Source organism: Dipodomys spectabilis, unplaced genomic scaffold, assembly GCF_019054845.1.
Source record: "Dipodomys spectabilis isolate Male_0828 unplaced genomic scaffold, ASM1905484v1 ptg000524l, whole genome shotgun sequence".
Taxonomy (NCBI): domain Eukaryota; kingdom Metazoa; phylum Chordata; class Mammalia; order Rodentia; family Heteromyidae; genus Dipodomys; species Dipodomys spectabilis.
In genome coordinates this window covers 326,097-342,251 of record NW_024871201.1, presented here as the reverse complement: position 1 = coordinate 342,251, position 16,155 = coordinate 326,097, and the positions used below count along the sequence as shown (strand labels likewise).

At 39.2% G+C, this 16,155-nt stretch overlaps 1 long non-coding RNA gene across 1 annotated transcript; it reads left to right on the top strand.

The window, feature by feature from the left end:
* The first annotated feature begins 582 nt into the window (after positions 1 to 582).
* Positions 583 to 14,951, top strand: LOC122099595. The gene is made up of 3 exons (XR_006145968.1): positions 583 to 592; positions 13,455 to 13,460; positions 14,839 to 14,951. It is a non-coding gene; the product is annotated as an uncharacterized LOC122099595 (long non-coding RNA).
* Positions 14,952 to 16,155: the final 1,204 nt, after the last annotated feature.

Genomic DNA, 16,155 nt, shown 5'->3' with positions numbered 1-16,155 from the left:
TAGACTCATCTCCAATTAACCACTAGAAAACTGGAAGTGGTGCTGTGGCTCAAGTGCTCACCTTGACCTGAAGAGCTCAGGGACAGAGCCTAGGCCCAGAGGTCAAGTCCCATGACCAACAAAAAAAGCTAGTTTGGAGGCATAACTTAAGTGGGAGAGTGACAAGCAAGCAAGCTGAGTCCTTCAGTTCAAAACCTTGTACAAGATAGCAAGCAAGCAAACATATCCTCAACATTTTCTTTTCATGAAGGGAAGGAATAGGGTGGTTGTTCCATCAATTCTATCTAGGGAAATCATCAGTGATCTTTCTGGCAATCCTCAAGCTGACAGAACCAGTAACCAGTATCTTCTCTTTTTAGGAGAAGGTCTCTCTCTCTCTCTCTCTCTCTCTCTCTCTCTCTCTCTCTCTCTCTCTCTCTCTCTCTCTCTTTGTGTGTGTGTATGTCTGTGTGTGTGTGTGTGTGTGTGTGTGTGTGTGTGTATGTGTGTGTGCATTGTTGGGCTTGAATTCAGAGTCTAGGGGCTGTTCCTGAGTATTATTGCCAAAGCTAGCGCTCTACCTATTTGAACCACATTGCCACTTTCAGTTCTGGTGATTACTTGAAGATAAGCGTCTCATGGACTTTTCCTGATTGGGCTGGCTTTTGAACCTCAATCCTCACATCTCTGCATCCTGAGGAGCTAGGATTATAGGACTGAGCAACCTATTCTCAGCTAAGGGAAGTCCCTAACAGGATGGTCAGTTGAATTCCAAGTAACCATTCTTATCATTTTGTGTCTGGTGCACAGTTAGGCTCTAATTCTGGCCATGTACTTACTAATAAGTTGTTTAACCCCTGTGCTTCCATGTAAGAAAGTTAAGAGTTAACTGCTCAGAGCAGTTCAGAGTTCAGTGAATTAATACACAGTTCTATAAAGAGCAGATGTTGGCACACAGTAATACTTCAGAAATGCTATTTTTATAACAAAATACAAGTTGTGACAGTTATCCTCACATATTAGAACACATGGGACAAAGAACATTTCACATTCCTCTAAGGAAGCAACATCAAAAAGAAGAGCAGTTGTGATTGTCAGTAAAAGAAAACATTATTGGGTATATAGTATTGAATTCATTCATCTAGAGTTTCTATAACTGAGAAGTACACATTATATATTATTGAAAGCAGCAATGTTAAATCACTATTTAGACAAGGCTGAGACCAGCCAGTGTCACTGTCATTTGATATAGTTTTTCCAACTTTCAAAAGCTTGACAAGAGAAAACAGAAACAAGGATTTCTCAGCATGGTTGGCCAACCTGGCTGCTCTACAGGGCAGCACCAGAAGTTCAACCAGGTGCTTAGTAACAGCTATGGCCAGTGGAGATTTGTGGACTAGCCCTCATGGAGATTGCCATCTCTTAGAGAGATCATAGAATCACTTTGTCTTTTATGAATGCTACAGTATCTCCATAAGTATGAAGATTAGAATGATGCTATATTTTATTCTGTTACTCAACCTTATATCACCCAACTATATATAAATGTTCATTGGTTCAGAAAGAATATTATGTGTTCCCAGAGGTATCCAGTTAATGTACTTTCCCAACATTCATATAAATTTACATGTATTTATTTAGGCAAGTCACTGCTTAAGTCATCATATTAACTATTAATCTTATTTTTCCAACATATTTTGCAGTTTTTGTTAAGAAAAATAGAAAAAGGAATAGGAACAGGTTGGACTCTCCATCTCGACAGGTCTACTTACTGAGAATCAGCAAGCGGCAACCAACCTTCCTGCAGGAATGGAGGCTACAAGAAGCTGGGTTTGGAGGTGGGTTTTGTGGGGTCTGAGCCAGGGGGCAGAGGTTATCAAAAGACTATTAGGGCGGAGAAAGGCGGGGACTATCAATCAGCTCACAGTGGAATGTTGAAGGCCAGGCTTGGGTCAGACTGCCCTGCCTGCACATCAAGTCCACACATACCTGGGCTTTGCCTGGTCCATATGTGCCTGAGACAGTAAGGTGGTGGTCATTCCTTCATATTTGATCTTTAGATACATAAGAAGATTGGGACAAGAGGGGAGAGGTAAGTCTTTCATATAGAGTCTTTGGATAGATAAAAGGATTGGGCTCGAAGAAGAAACCAGGAGTTGTTAGACTCTTCTTTGGAGATTCTTTGTCTGGTCCTATTTGGGATTTATTATCCAAACTGTCCTGTTTGGAATTTATATTTCATTTGAGATTTTCTAGCAGAGGTATCATCCTAGTCCTGAACTTTCCTTTGTTTTTTTTTGTAGGCCATGGGGCTTTACCTCTGGGCCTAGTTGCTGTCCCTCAGCTTTTCAGCTCAAGGCTACTGCTCTACCACTTGAGCCACAGTGCCACTTCTGGTTTTCTGGTGGTTAATTGGAGATAAAAGTCTCACAGTCTTTCCTACCTGAGATGGCTTTGAACTGTGATCCTCAGATCTCAGCCTCCTGAGTAACTGGGATGACAGGAGTGAGGCATCAGTGCCCGGCTTTCGTCCTGCACTTCAGATGAAGTCAGGGATGAACTATTCCTGAGAACCAGGAAGGACCCAGGGGTAGGAGGAGTGGGAGTTGAGAGGACATAGGAGCAACGTGGAGTTATGAGAACAAAGCATGTTCCCATCAGCTTTGAATAGCAAATTAATTCTTTTGATAATCACCAATAATTATGGCCTTTTTACTCTTAGGATAAGTCACACTGATAATATTGATATTTCTATATCTATATAGAAATTCACAGTGATATTTCTATAGTGCTAACCAGATGCTAAGCACTATGTGTACATTCTCTCCCTTACATATACACACACTCCTTACAACAATCATTTAGCACAAGTACTATATTGTTACCATTTTACAGATGAAGAAAACAGAACCAATGAAGAAAGATTAAATAACTTGTCCAGTCTGGTGAGTGGTGGAGCTAGAATTTGTACTCAGCACTCTAGGTTCAAGTCTATGCTCTTTAGACACGCTGCCTTGGGCAGATGAAGAATGAGTAAAAGTTCCAATGGTTTGAAGGTGAAGATGAATGGAAGAATAGAGAACAGGAAATCAATGCTTGCGAAAGTATGTCAGATGTGAGGATAGTAGTAGAGGATAGGTATGTCTGAGATTAAAAATAGGAGACATGAAGTGAACCCAGGAAGGCACAGTTAGAGCCAGGGGTCCTGTGGAGGCCAGATCATGTAGGACTGGGCAGGTCAGGTCAGAAACTTAAAGAAGAACAGGATTCAGTGAGCAAGAGGGCACAGCAGTCTGAATGCCACTTTGGCATACAAGGTGAAAATGCAGGGAGCCACGTGACATCCAGGTGACTGTGCCATTGGAGGTAGGGTACAAATCACACAGGGCAGAGGGAAGGATTCAATTTGGGAGAGGTAGTCTCAAAAGGAGTTGCATGGGTGATTCCTAGGCTTCTAGTTTGTGGAAACAACTAAGGAGGCTCAGAGGCTTGTAATGAAAGTAATTTGCTAAATCCTGAAGATGTGGAATACAAGGAATATATGGGATCAGGGGAAGTGTCCAGAAGTATACTGAAGGAAGGACTCAGAGATAAATTCTGGAGATATATCTGACAGTTTAAGCCACAGGATACATAAGATCCCACAAACAGGCTCTAGAAGATAAGCTGAAGGAAATGGCATTTTAAAAGACCAACAAGATAAGGATGAGCCTACAACGGAGATACTGAGAGGCAGAAGGTAAACCAGTACAGTGATGTCAGAAGCCAGTGAGAGGACATGTTTAAGAAAGCAATAAAGTCCAATGCTTCTGAGAACCAAGAAGACTCATGTTGAAACAACCATTACATCAGGAGACATGGTGACAGCTTCCAGAAGGACAAGAGGGCAAGAGTGAAGTGAGGAATGAGGATGGGGTATGGAAATGAAGAAAGAGGGAACACAACTCAGAAAGATGGAAGCATGAGAGAATGGAGGGTCAAGAGAAGGTTCAGCAGATTTCTGAGTGCTAAGCACCAGTGGCTCACACCTGTAATCCTAGCTATTCAGGAGGCTGAGATCTAAGAATCACAGTTTGAAGCCAGCCTGGGTACACAAATCCTTCAGACTCTTATCTCCAATTATCCAGAAAAAACTGGAGGCATGGCTTTAGCTAATGGTGCCAGTCATGAGCAAAAAAGTCAAATGAGAGTCCCTGCGTTCAAGTCCCAGCGCCAGCATGAGAATGACCATGTTTAAAATGTTGATTCCAAGACCAGATCTGGGAGAAAGAAGATGAATTCAGAGGAGAAAAGCCGTAACTATGAAGCTTCTATGAATTTGAGAGTGAAAAGATAAAAAACTTGAAGAGCTGTGAGAAGATAGTCTTTTACCAGGAAGGCAGAAAGCTAGGAGGTGAGTGGCTATAGACAGGTTTGTACCTTTGACAGTGAGAAAACTGTGAAGTTCCCATCTGATGGCTCCCACTTTGTTTAAGACACAAAGCTGCACAGGGAGAATGAAAGAGGAGGTGTGGGGTGAGAAGGAAAGGGTAGAGTCAGAGTTCTGAGCAGACAAGAAGGTCTAAGCTGTAAAGGCAGTAAAAGTGAAACCCTGAAACATATTGCTAGGTGGAACTGAGGGCTCATTTCAGAATACTGGGAGTCAAGACATGCAGAGGTTTCAAATGGTTACAGTGCCTGCCTGTGGGTTCAGGCAGGGCGGACAACTGTGAGGAGTCATCGAGCTTGGGTTTGGCTAAGCAAGATCCCACAGGAACTCGAAAGGACAAGTAGACTTAAGGTAGAAACCTGCTAGATACGGACCAGACACCTTAGCTACAAGAAGAAAAGCGAGAAAAGAGGGACTTGGCGAGAGTAACAGAAGAAATGAGTTGAACAAGCTACTGATGTAAAGAGGAGGGCAAAGAACAGAATATTTGAATTTAACTCATTAATTTTATTAAAACCCGTTAGAAGGGGACACAAGTGGGTCATGCTGCATGTTAGCTCTTCAGAAGACTGAGATCCAGAGGATTGCAGTTTGAAGCCAGCCCAGGCAAAAAGTCGTAGACTCCATCTCCAAAATAACCAGCAGCAACTAAGTGGTGCAGCACTAGCTGTCAGAAAGCTGAGCAAGAGCTCGAGGCTCCAGTTCAAAACACAGTACCTAAAAAAAATTTAAATCACTCATTAGCAATTGTGTAGACTTTAAATCAAAGCCCAGCAAAACAAGAACCAGGATATTGGTGCTAGCAAGAGGGGAAGGCTAGGGGAGCAAGGGGAGAAGGGTAGATGAAGGGGGAAGGGTGGAGAATGCAGGCAAGAATCCATACCACAGAATTGAGACACATTAAGGGAAAGGGTGTGTCAAAAGGGAGTGTGTAAAGATGTTGATGTGGTGACACAAATCAAGATGCAGAGTACACATAAATTTCTTTATTAAATTGCAAAACATTCAATACATAACCTAGAATTAAGATAAGTAAAGGGAAGGGTAGCTTGGAGGGTTGGGGGAGAATGCTGAAAGGGTAACATTGATCAAGACACACAATATTCATAAACTGCTCTGTACAAATACCTAAAGATAACAAAAATATTTTTAAAAACGAAGCAGGGAATGACTATGGTCATAAGGCAAGACCCAATGCCATCTACTGTTAGCAAGAAAAAATGGGAATGTAAGTTTCAGACCCCAAGTAAGTTGACTAAGTTAAAAACAATTAGTCATTAGATAGCTTGAACTACATTGCTCCTTATTAATACATTAAGAAGATGTATGAAAAGATTACAATCCAATGAGAAAATATGCAAAACACCCTACTTGGCTGGGGACTCCTCATCAAGGGCACCCAGGGTCTCCTCCTCCAAGGTTTCTTTCTTTGGGACCTTTAACTTCATGCCACTGAAAAACAGCAAAAGCCTCTGCAGTCATATGAATGAATTACACCAATGCTTTTACAAACATAAGCTCGCAAAAAAAAAAAAAATTAATGACCCATTTCTTCTTTTTCCAATAAAAGCAGTATTAGGGTTTGAACTTAAGAGCATTGCACTGAAGCAAGATTTTCCTACTTATGCTTTCTGCATAGCTGAGATTATAGATGCATACCCCCAAGCCTGGCTTGCTGATATTCAGTCCTTTTCCCCAGATAGCCTCAAACCATGATCCTCCAAAGTCTCTAGTGATTACAAGTGGGAGTCACTGAGCTCAAGTTTAGTGTCTTATTTCTTAAGGGTTTGCTTTTCAAGGAGTTCTGTACGCATACAACTGCCACACCAAAATGAATTTCTTATCCATATAAATTTCCAGAATGTGAAAAGTTATTTTATAAAAGAAATTTCCATAAATAAACTAAAATTAAGAATGGGATATAGGCCAGGCACCAGTGGCTGATGCCTATAATCCTAGCTACTCAGGAGGCTGAAATCAAGAATCACAGTCCAAAGCAAGCCTAAGCAAGAAAGTATGTGAGAGTCTTATCTCCAGTTAATCACCAGAAAACCAGAAATGGAGCTGTGGCTCAAAGTGGTAAAGCACTAGCTTTAGTGCATTAGCTCAAATGGTAAAGCACTGGGCTTATGTGCCTAGGTCCTGAGTTCAAGCACCATGATCAGCATGAGAGACAGAAAGAGGGAAAGAGTGAGTATGCCATAAATATTCTTTTTTTCTTTTTTCTTTTTGTCAGTCCTGGGGCTTGAACTCAGGGCCTGGCACTACTCCTGAGCTTCTTTTCTCAAGGCTAGCACTCTATTACTTGAGATACAGTGCCACTTCTGACCTTTTCTGTTTATGTGGTACTAACGAATCCAACACAGGGCTTCATGCTTGCTAGGCAAGCACTCTCCCACTAAGGCACATTCCCAGCCTGAAACATAAATATTCTTAAACTACAAGTATTAAAAATACTCCCAATAAAAAATAAGACTATTGGGCCTGGCACCACAGTGTGTGGTTGGGGTAAGAGACCAACAAAATGCTGGTGTAGTGTTTACACCTGCCACAAGAGCTATACAGACATGGGAGCTCTTAATTGGCAGGCTGTGGTCAGGCTAGCCTGGGTAAAAAGGTACTTTATTCAAAAAATAATGAAGCCGGGCGCTGGTGGCTCACGCCTGTAATCCTAGCTACTCAGGAGGCTGAGATCTGAGGATCGCGTTTCAAAGCCAGCCCCGGCAGGAAAGACCGTGAGACTCCTATCTCCAATAAACCACCAGAAAACCGGAAGTGGCGCTGTAGCTCAAGTGGTAGAACGCTCGCCTTGAGCTGAAGAGCTGAGGGACAGCGCCCAGGCCCAGATTCAAGCCCCACGACAGACAAAAAAAAAAAATAATGAAAAAGGATTGGGGGCATAACTCAAGTGAGGGAGCCTCTGCGTGGCTAGTGCAAGGGCCCTTAGTTCAAACCTAGTACTCCCAAAAGGAAGAAAAAGACCATCTGAACAAACTCAGAAAATGGCAATAAGGTAGAAATAAATTTTACAAAAAGGATCACATATGATTATAAATAAGCTGGTAATAACTAATCCAGCAAAACAAGACATTGAATTAATTTATATACTATTTCATTTTAATATACAATCTACAGACGAAATGACAGCACAAAGAAAATTAGAATTTTAATTCACATGACCTCATTCTTTTCCTTTCTGTATTGACATTAATACTAATTGAACATTACATTTTATGAAAGCCCAGGAAAAGAAATATTACTTTTAGTAAACTGTTAAAATGTAGAATTGGATGTGTGGCTCAAGTGACACAGGCTTGGTCTAACAAGCCAAGCTCAATTCCCAATATTGCTGGGAAAATATTACATATACAGAATCCAGCATTTTTTTCATCCTAGTGCAGAAAAAAAGTTTTCAATGATGGCTTTTTAAGGTTTTAAAGTACATATAAATTAAGCTGCATTAATAAAATACATCTCAACTTAAATATTGTGTGTTCTAAGCGTGTAGAAACTGCAATCAGTTTTAAAAGACCCTTACAATTAAAGGAGGTACTCTTAAGGAAAGGACCCACAGGTGCAATGAATGCCTCTGTGCCAGTGAACTTGTAAAATAATATTTATCAACATGAATGCCAGGAAATGGCAACAAGTTTTTAATATTTTTTTTCCCATTGTTGATGAAGATGGTGTTGTTTTTTGCTTTTTGGTCTTTGTTTATTGTTTTTTGTCTGTTTGTTCCTTTAACTGTCTTTGGGGGGTAAGAGTAGGCAAAAAATGGAAGAACCAAGGTTAAACAAATGCAGCATTGATACTCAGTAGACACTATCAGGAAAATGAACTGTACAACTATACAATTTGTAGGTAGAGATGGGAGAGGGAAATGGAGAGAGCAAAGGAAGGGGTGAAATTGCCACCAAAGAAATATATTCATTATCTGCTTATGAAATGGTGACCCCTCTGTACATCTCTTTAATAATTAGTAACAGGGACTGGGAAATGACTAAGTGGTAGAGTGGTTGCCTAGCATGCATGAGGCCCTGGGTTCGATTCCTCAGCACCACATAAGCAGAAAAATTTGGAAGTGGTGTTTTGGCTCAAGTGGAAGAACTCTAGCATTGAGCCGAATAGCTGAGGGACAGAGCCTAGGCTAAGTGTTCAGGCCCCATGATCAACAAAGAAAAATTACTAACCATTTTTTTTAATCTCACAGTTTCTTTTTGCCATAAATTTTGATTAACTTCCACTTTGGTTTTGCTTTTTCTTTTGTTGTAAAGGTTTCTGAGTCTTGAGCTCAGTGTGTGTGTCTCTCTCTCTCCCCTCTGTCAGCTTTTTCTCTCAAGGCTGGCACTCTACCACTGGAGGAATACTTTAACTTCCAGCTTTTTTTTTTTTACTGTTTAACTAGAGATCAGAATATCTATCTCAGGTTCATCTGCCTGAGCTGGTTTCAAACTTTAGTTCTCAGATCTCAACCTCCTAACTAGCTAGGACTATAGATGTAAGCAACAAGTCCCTGGCATTTAACAAATTATCATAAAATAGTTATAGTTGTGACATTTCCACGTAATGTTATCCTCCCTCTTCTCAAAACAATTTCAACAGGTTTCAGTTTTATTTTGACAAAAATCTACTTAAACCATATTCATTCTCTTTCCCCTTAGTTAGTCAACCCTCTTACTAGTGCTCCACCCTAGCCTCTCTCTCTCCCCAACTTGCTATTGATCAACAGCTTTCAAGTAATTTTCATATATAGTTACAATGTATCTCAAAATTATTCACCCTGTTTTCCCCTTCTCCTCTTAAATAGACTTGTAGACTCAAATTGTATGTCTGCCCATAATAATAAAAGTAGAATCATGTCTACAAATACATATGCTTTTTAGGTCTAGCTTTTATATAGGAGAAAAAAACATATATCTTGTGGGTTTTTTTTTTTTAGCTTAGCTCATTATGATGTCTTCTAATTATATCCATTTTTCTGAAAGCGACATGATTTCATTTTCCTTCATGGCTGTGTAACATTCCATTGTGCATCAATACCATTTCCTCTTTATCATTTAAGAAGATTCCAATGCTGGGCGCCAATGGCTCATGCCTGTAATCCCCAGAAGTGATGCTGTGGGATCAAGCGGTAGAGCGCTCGCCTTAAGCTGAAGAGCTGAGGGACAGCACCCAAGCCCAGAGTTCAAGGCCCTCGACTGACCAAAAAAAAAAAAAAAAGATTCCAGTTGCCTGATTCCATTTTTTGGCTGTTTTACACAGTGCTGTAATAAACATGAGTTATTCTGACATCTTTCTGGTATATTGATTTATTCTATTTACATATGCCTCATACTGATATAGTGGAGTCTTTGCAAGGGTTTATTTTTAGACTGATATCCATAATGATTACACTAGTTTACATTCCCACCAAAAGACTATAAAGATTCCTTTTCTAATGGATCTTGCCAGCATTTTCTTGGTGGCTGTCATTCTAACTGAAGTAGATGTAATCTTATTGCAGTTTTAATTTGCATGTTCTTTATTATAACTAAGGCTGTTGGACATTTCCTGATGACTTTATTAGCCATCCCTTTATTCTTCTTTAAACTATGTAATTACATTATTTGTGGGTTTTTTATGTCTAATTTCAGTCCTCTGTGTAGTATGGATATCAATTCTTTATTTGTTGGATAGCTGGCAAAGATTATTCTCTTATTCTTTGAGTTGTCTCTTGATTCTGGTCACTTCTTTTGCTTTGAAAAAACTCTTAATTTGATACTGTCCCATTTACCCATGTTTGTTTCCATTCTCTGGAGTCCTATTCAGAAAATAATTGCCTGTGTTTCATAAGTTTTCTTATATTTTTCTGTAGTAGATTTAAAACTTCAGTTCTCATTTTGAACTCTCTGTACCTCTTGGAGATTTTTGTTTTTGTTTTTGTTTTTAGAAGGTGACAAAAGGCCCATTTTCAGTGTCTTAAGTGGATAACCCGTTTTCTTAACACCATTTATTGGAGAGTATTTTTTTCTCCAGTGTGTGTCTTTTAGCTCCTTTGTCAAGTATCAGTTGGCTACAGATCTGTGCTCTTATTAAAAACTTTTACTTTATGAACAAGATGTTTGTCTTTTCATTTTTATTTGCAGGTCCTGGGCCTGAACTCAGGGCTTAGCTACTGCCACTGAGGTATTTTTTCGCAAGGCTAGGATTCTACCACTTTAGACACAACTCCACTTCCAGCTTTTTGGTGGGTAGAGATAAGGATCTCATAAACTTTCTTTTTTTTCTTTTTCTTCTTTTTCCTTCTTCTTTTTTATTGTAAAAATACTGTACAGAGGGGTTACAATTACATGGGCAAGAAAGTGAGTACATTTCTTATCAAGCATTGTAGCTTCCTCCATTATTTACCCTTCCCATCCCTTCCCAGCCTCCCCCACTCCCCCTACCCAATTCTCCACCCCCACCAAAGTTGTAAAGTTCGTTTTCCTCATGACAACTTGTACTTCTCATTGTTGCAACGGGTCCACCTGTATCCTTATTTAAACGACTTGTTTTTCCCCTTCCCCTCCACAAATTATACCATATAAAATACAGTGAAAGCAGGTGTTATACTGTGGGGGAGGGACATACAAAGCAACAAAGAAGTAATCTTATAACATTGCCCCATTTGTTAGGAAAAGGAAAGACTTGGAAAAAAATTACATTAAATGAAGTAAGCCAAGCCCAAAGAAACATAGGTCCCATGGTTTCCCTTATTTCCGTTATCTAGTATATGTATGAGTCAAGCAGAAAAGGTCAGATAAGGTGATGTTAAGAAAATGAAACCTAAGACATGTAGTTAAATGTTTTTTTTTTTCTTACATGCATTTGTTTCTAACGCATTTATAAGATTATTTCTCACAAACTTTCTTAACATGGCTGACATCCAACCGTGATCCTCAGCTCTCAGCCTCTTGAGTAGCTAGGGTTACAGGCATACACCATTGGTGCCTGGCTTTAAATAAGATCTTAACTCAAATGTATTTGATGTATAAAATGACACACACCTAGTTGAAGCCCCTTCATAAATGCTCACATCTACCCATCAGCCAGACCCCAGTGGGTCACTTCATTTTTAAGCACCAGTAGTCCCAAAGTCTAGCAGAATAGCAATGCTAAGTTATTTCAATGTTTTCTTTGTTCTCTTGCCATGAAACAAAGAGTAAAACACAACATGAGTCATCAATGGCTCGTGACTACAACCCTAACTACCAAGGAGTCTGAGATTGAGTGCTGTGGTTCGAAGCCAGCCCAAAAAAGAAAGTCCATGAGACTCTTATCTCAAACTACCAGAAAAGCTGGAAGTGGAGCTGTCGCTTGCTTCAAACAGAATAGCACTAACCTTAAGCACAAAAGTTCAGGGCACAGAGCCCATGCCCAGAGCCCAAGCTCCAGGACCAGAACACACACACAATTAAAACCCTACAGGCTTACAGTTTGTACTGTTTGGCAATTAATGACTAAAAAGATGTGGGGAAAGAGAAAAAGGGAAACACAAACACCTGAGACTATAAAAATCAGCATTTATTAAACTTGAGCAGGGAACTGATTTTACAGAGAGGAAAAATCACAGATCTACCCTTTGTGTTGACCTGAATTATTTTATGCATAAATTCAAAACTCATGGTGTACTCGCAGCTTATTGAACCGTGTGATCAAATCTACAAAGATAAGCAACAATTTGTTTTGACAGATAATGTTCTGCTGAAAGCAAACTGAGAATGCTAAGTTCATTACAAGAAACAGCCTGAGAGACTCTGTCTATACTTTGACTTGTTATCCTAGAGAAAACATGCCTATTTGTGTGACTATGCTCCAAAATTGCTGTTGAACATTTCAAGGCTTTTAGGACCTAGCTCAAATGTAGTCAGCCTTCACACTGAACGCAAATCTCTAACAGTGGATGGAGTTTCATCAAATGTTACCTGATAACATACAATTACTTGCTCTCAACAGTATAAACTCTAAGGCAGTATTATTGAAAACTCATGTGTGGTTGTCTATTATGCTTTTATCAAAATACTATGTTTTTAAATGATATTGATGACACTCCATGCTGGACCTGTGAAGGAAACTCAAAACTGTCAGAACTACTTAGTCATGTGAGTCTGTCCTTTATTCTAGTAACTACTGCCAGTGTTTCCAGCATGAGCAAGGGATGGACTGCACATCACTTCTCATTCACTTCCTCACAGATCCAAAGTTCACATGACAGCACTGACTGCACATCAGCTGATTACAAAAAAACAGGGGCTGGGGACTTCGCTCATTGAAAGAAAACTTGCCTGGCAAGTGCAAAAATTTAACTTCAGGCCTCAGCTCTGAAAACTACAGAAACAATTAAACAACAACCACAACTACAACCACAACCACAAAAAGTGACTCTTACCTGATGTTGGTGGCTTATACCTGTAATTCTAGCTACTTAGGAGGCTAAGATCTGAGGATTGTGGTTCAAAGCCAGGCTGGGCAGGAAAATCAGTGAGACTCTTATCTCTAAAAAGCCAGAAGTGAAGACATACATGGTTCAAGTAGAGTACTAGCCTTAAGCACAAAAGCTCAGGGTCAGTACCCAGGCCCTAAGTTCAAGCCCCAGATCCTGCACACACAAAAATATCTTAATCTAAGACTTATGTATAAACTATCATCACATAAATTAGTCACAAACAAACCCAAAATGAATGCCACAAGACATGTCTTCCTTACACCACTCTTGGAAGCCCCATAAATGGCACAGCCACCTCTACATACACACATATAGATATTATGTGTGTATGTGTATATATGTATATATACATACATACGTACATGTAATTGAAGTAAAACAAAAGATCATTGAAACTATGGAATTCGAGATTGAGCAACCACGCAAAAAGTTTCTGTTCCAGTTCCATACAAGAGAATAGTGGAAAACCTAATTTTACTTTTGGCATTATTATTTTATACATTTGTCTTTTAGAACAGATACTCAAGGAAAAGAAGTTCTGTCTGGCATAGTGGAACAGAGCGGAACACTAGCATTCAGGAGGTGGCTGTAGCAGGGTCACAAGTTAGAGGTCAGCCTGGGACACAGAGAACTCCAGGACACCCTGGAACTTTCTCCAGAATAATACTAACAATAAATAAAAACAAGATTGCATAAAAAGCTTAGATTCTTTAAAAGAAGGAAAATAGAAATACAGATGCATCAAGTTTTCTAATTTACAGAAAGGTGCTCTTACACAGTTTCTTGCTCTACACCATACCTTACCCTACAGTATATCCTATCACTTTCTCAGCAGACACCATGAAGGCCAATACTACTGTAAAAGCAAACACATACCTAATCTAACTAGCAGAATTGGCAAAGATCTAAAGTATCATGAAGCCATAGAGAAATGTCTAACAGGAGCACAATACAGGAGAAACTTCTCTTGGAGCTGCAACCCACATCTACAAATGACTATAAAGTAAGATGCAATACCAAGAAGCTAAAAGAACTCTGAAAGGTCTCAGAGAAGTATAAAATGTATGGGTATTTAGAAAGCTTCTTGAGACATACATAAATATGCTACGCCATATACTTGTTAGGGCACCAGCAAGTATGTGGACATCTGTCACAAATCATTTAGCTAATATAAAATTAAAAAGCTCTTTAAAAATAGTTTCAAATCTAACTGCAACAAAGCAAACTTGTTTTAAAAAGTTATTATCTAGAAGCTGGGCACTGGTGGCTCAGGCCTGTGATCCTAGCTTCTTAGGAGGCTGAGATCTGAGGATTGCGGTTCAAAGCGAGCCCTGGCAGGACAGTCCATGAGACTCTTATTTCCAATAAACCACTGAAAACTGGAAGAGTTGCTGTGGCTTAAGTGGTAGAGAGTTAACCTTCAGCTGAAGAGCTGAGGGATAGCACCCAGGTCCAGAGTTCAAGTCCCACGACCACCATCACTAACAACAGCAAAAAGTTTTCACCTAGGTACTTACACCAAAAAAAAAATTATCTCAGTAAATCAAAGCTCCAAATCAGTGTCTGCTTAGGGATATCTAATTATAAAGCATAATTCAACGATCACAATTCTCAATATAAGCAAATAAAAGTACATAGATTTCCACTTCATCATAGGCTTTCAGAGGACACAAATTCACTCCTTACCTGGTGTCTTTACCTAATCCCCAGGTACAAGATCCATATCCACACATGCTGTCTTCAGGTCTAATAGCTCTAGAGAAATGAAGAGATTTCCTTTAACCTTCAATTGACGCTTTAGTCAATTTCTACATCAGAAAAGGTGGACCATAAAAGTTGTCCCAGGATCAGCGTTTCACAGAGTAATACCATACTGATATGAAGTTGGTTAAATATTCAGACATAATTAACAGATTCATGTATTACTGAAACTTATGTGGAAAATAGTATTTATAAGGTGACTTAGATTTTATAATTCCCACTGTATCTTTCAAAATCTCATTTCCCTCTCTGGTCAAATTCATCAAAAGCTCTGTTCCCGGGACAACCTCTGCCTCTGCTTAACATGCCCCCTCTTGGGCCTCCACGTCATCTCAGTTGTCTGTCTCGATCAAACCTGTCCACTGGTCTAGGAAAAGGTGACAATGCAATATGATAAGAGAACCCAAGCCTCTGCCTGTGTTCTGCCACATCCAGTCTCCTGGATGTTGTGGTAGACCATCAGGCTCTGGTGTGTAATCACCTGCCCACTTTCCCTTCTGCCCATCCTCCTGCTTTCTGAATACCTACTTTTTTTCTACTAGTCTATAATCTCCTAAGATGTAGTTCTAAATGACTATATCTTTTTAATTGTTTTAACTGTTGTTTATTAACATTTTTTATTTGTAAAGGCTTTTCAAAACATTTGCCATAAATAAAATTACTTATTTAAAAGAGAACCTGGATAGGTGCCAGTGGCTCACACCTGTAATCCTAGCTACTCAGGAGGCTGAGATCTGAGGAGCACAGTTCAAAGCCAGCCCGGAGAGGAAAGTCTATGAGACACTATCTCCAATGAACCACCAGAAAGCTGGAAGTAGAGCTGTGGCTCAAAATGGTAAAGCACTAGCCTTGAACAAAAGCTTGCAGAGATGGCCCAAACCCTGAGTTCAAGCCCCATGACTGATCAAAACAAAAAGGAATCTTGAAATCAAGAAATCCAGAGCATTAATAGCTTCAATACTTGCACCAGTAACATTATACTATCATTTTCTCATGGCTAAGAAAAGCCATTCTTTCCACAATAGAAAAAAAAAAAAAGATCCCTTTTACAAATTTCTTTTCTTGAAAAGAAATGCCAAATTACTGATTATTAATTTTGTTTTTCATATAAAAGACTATTCTAAATAAATTCTCTACATTGGCTTTTCTACCCTCTAACGAAATCCAAAACAATTTTAAAACAGAAATGTTTTTTCTGATTTAAAATTCTATTCTTCTCCAATTTTCTTTATTAGCATTTAATAAAATTTTGAGAAAAAAAGAAATTATTTTTAACCTATCAAAATCCCTTATGGAAACTGGACTAGACATAGAAATACAGAAAAAAAAATCATGCCACATTATGAATTGTTAGAATAAAGTCCAAAGGGTAATAATGTTTTAAATAGTTTTTATTGAGATTAAGTGATTACACTTATTGTGGAATAGTAATACTTAGTTAAAGTCATATATTCATTTTAACCTTCACAATGCAAAGTTGTCATTATCATGGTCTATAGTTTGTGAATTGTATAAGCTTTGA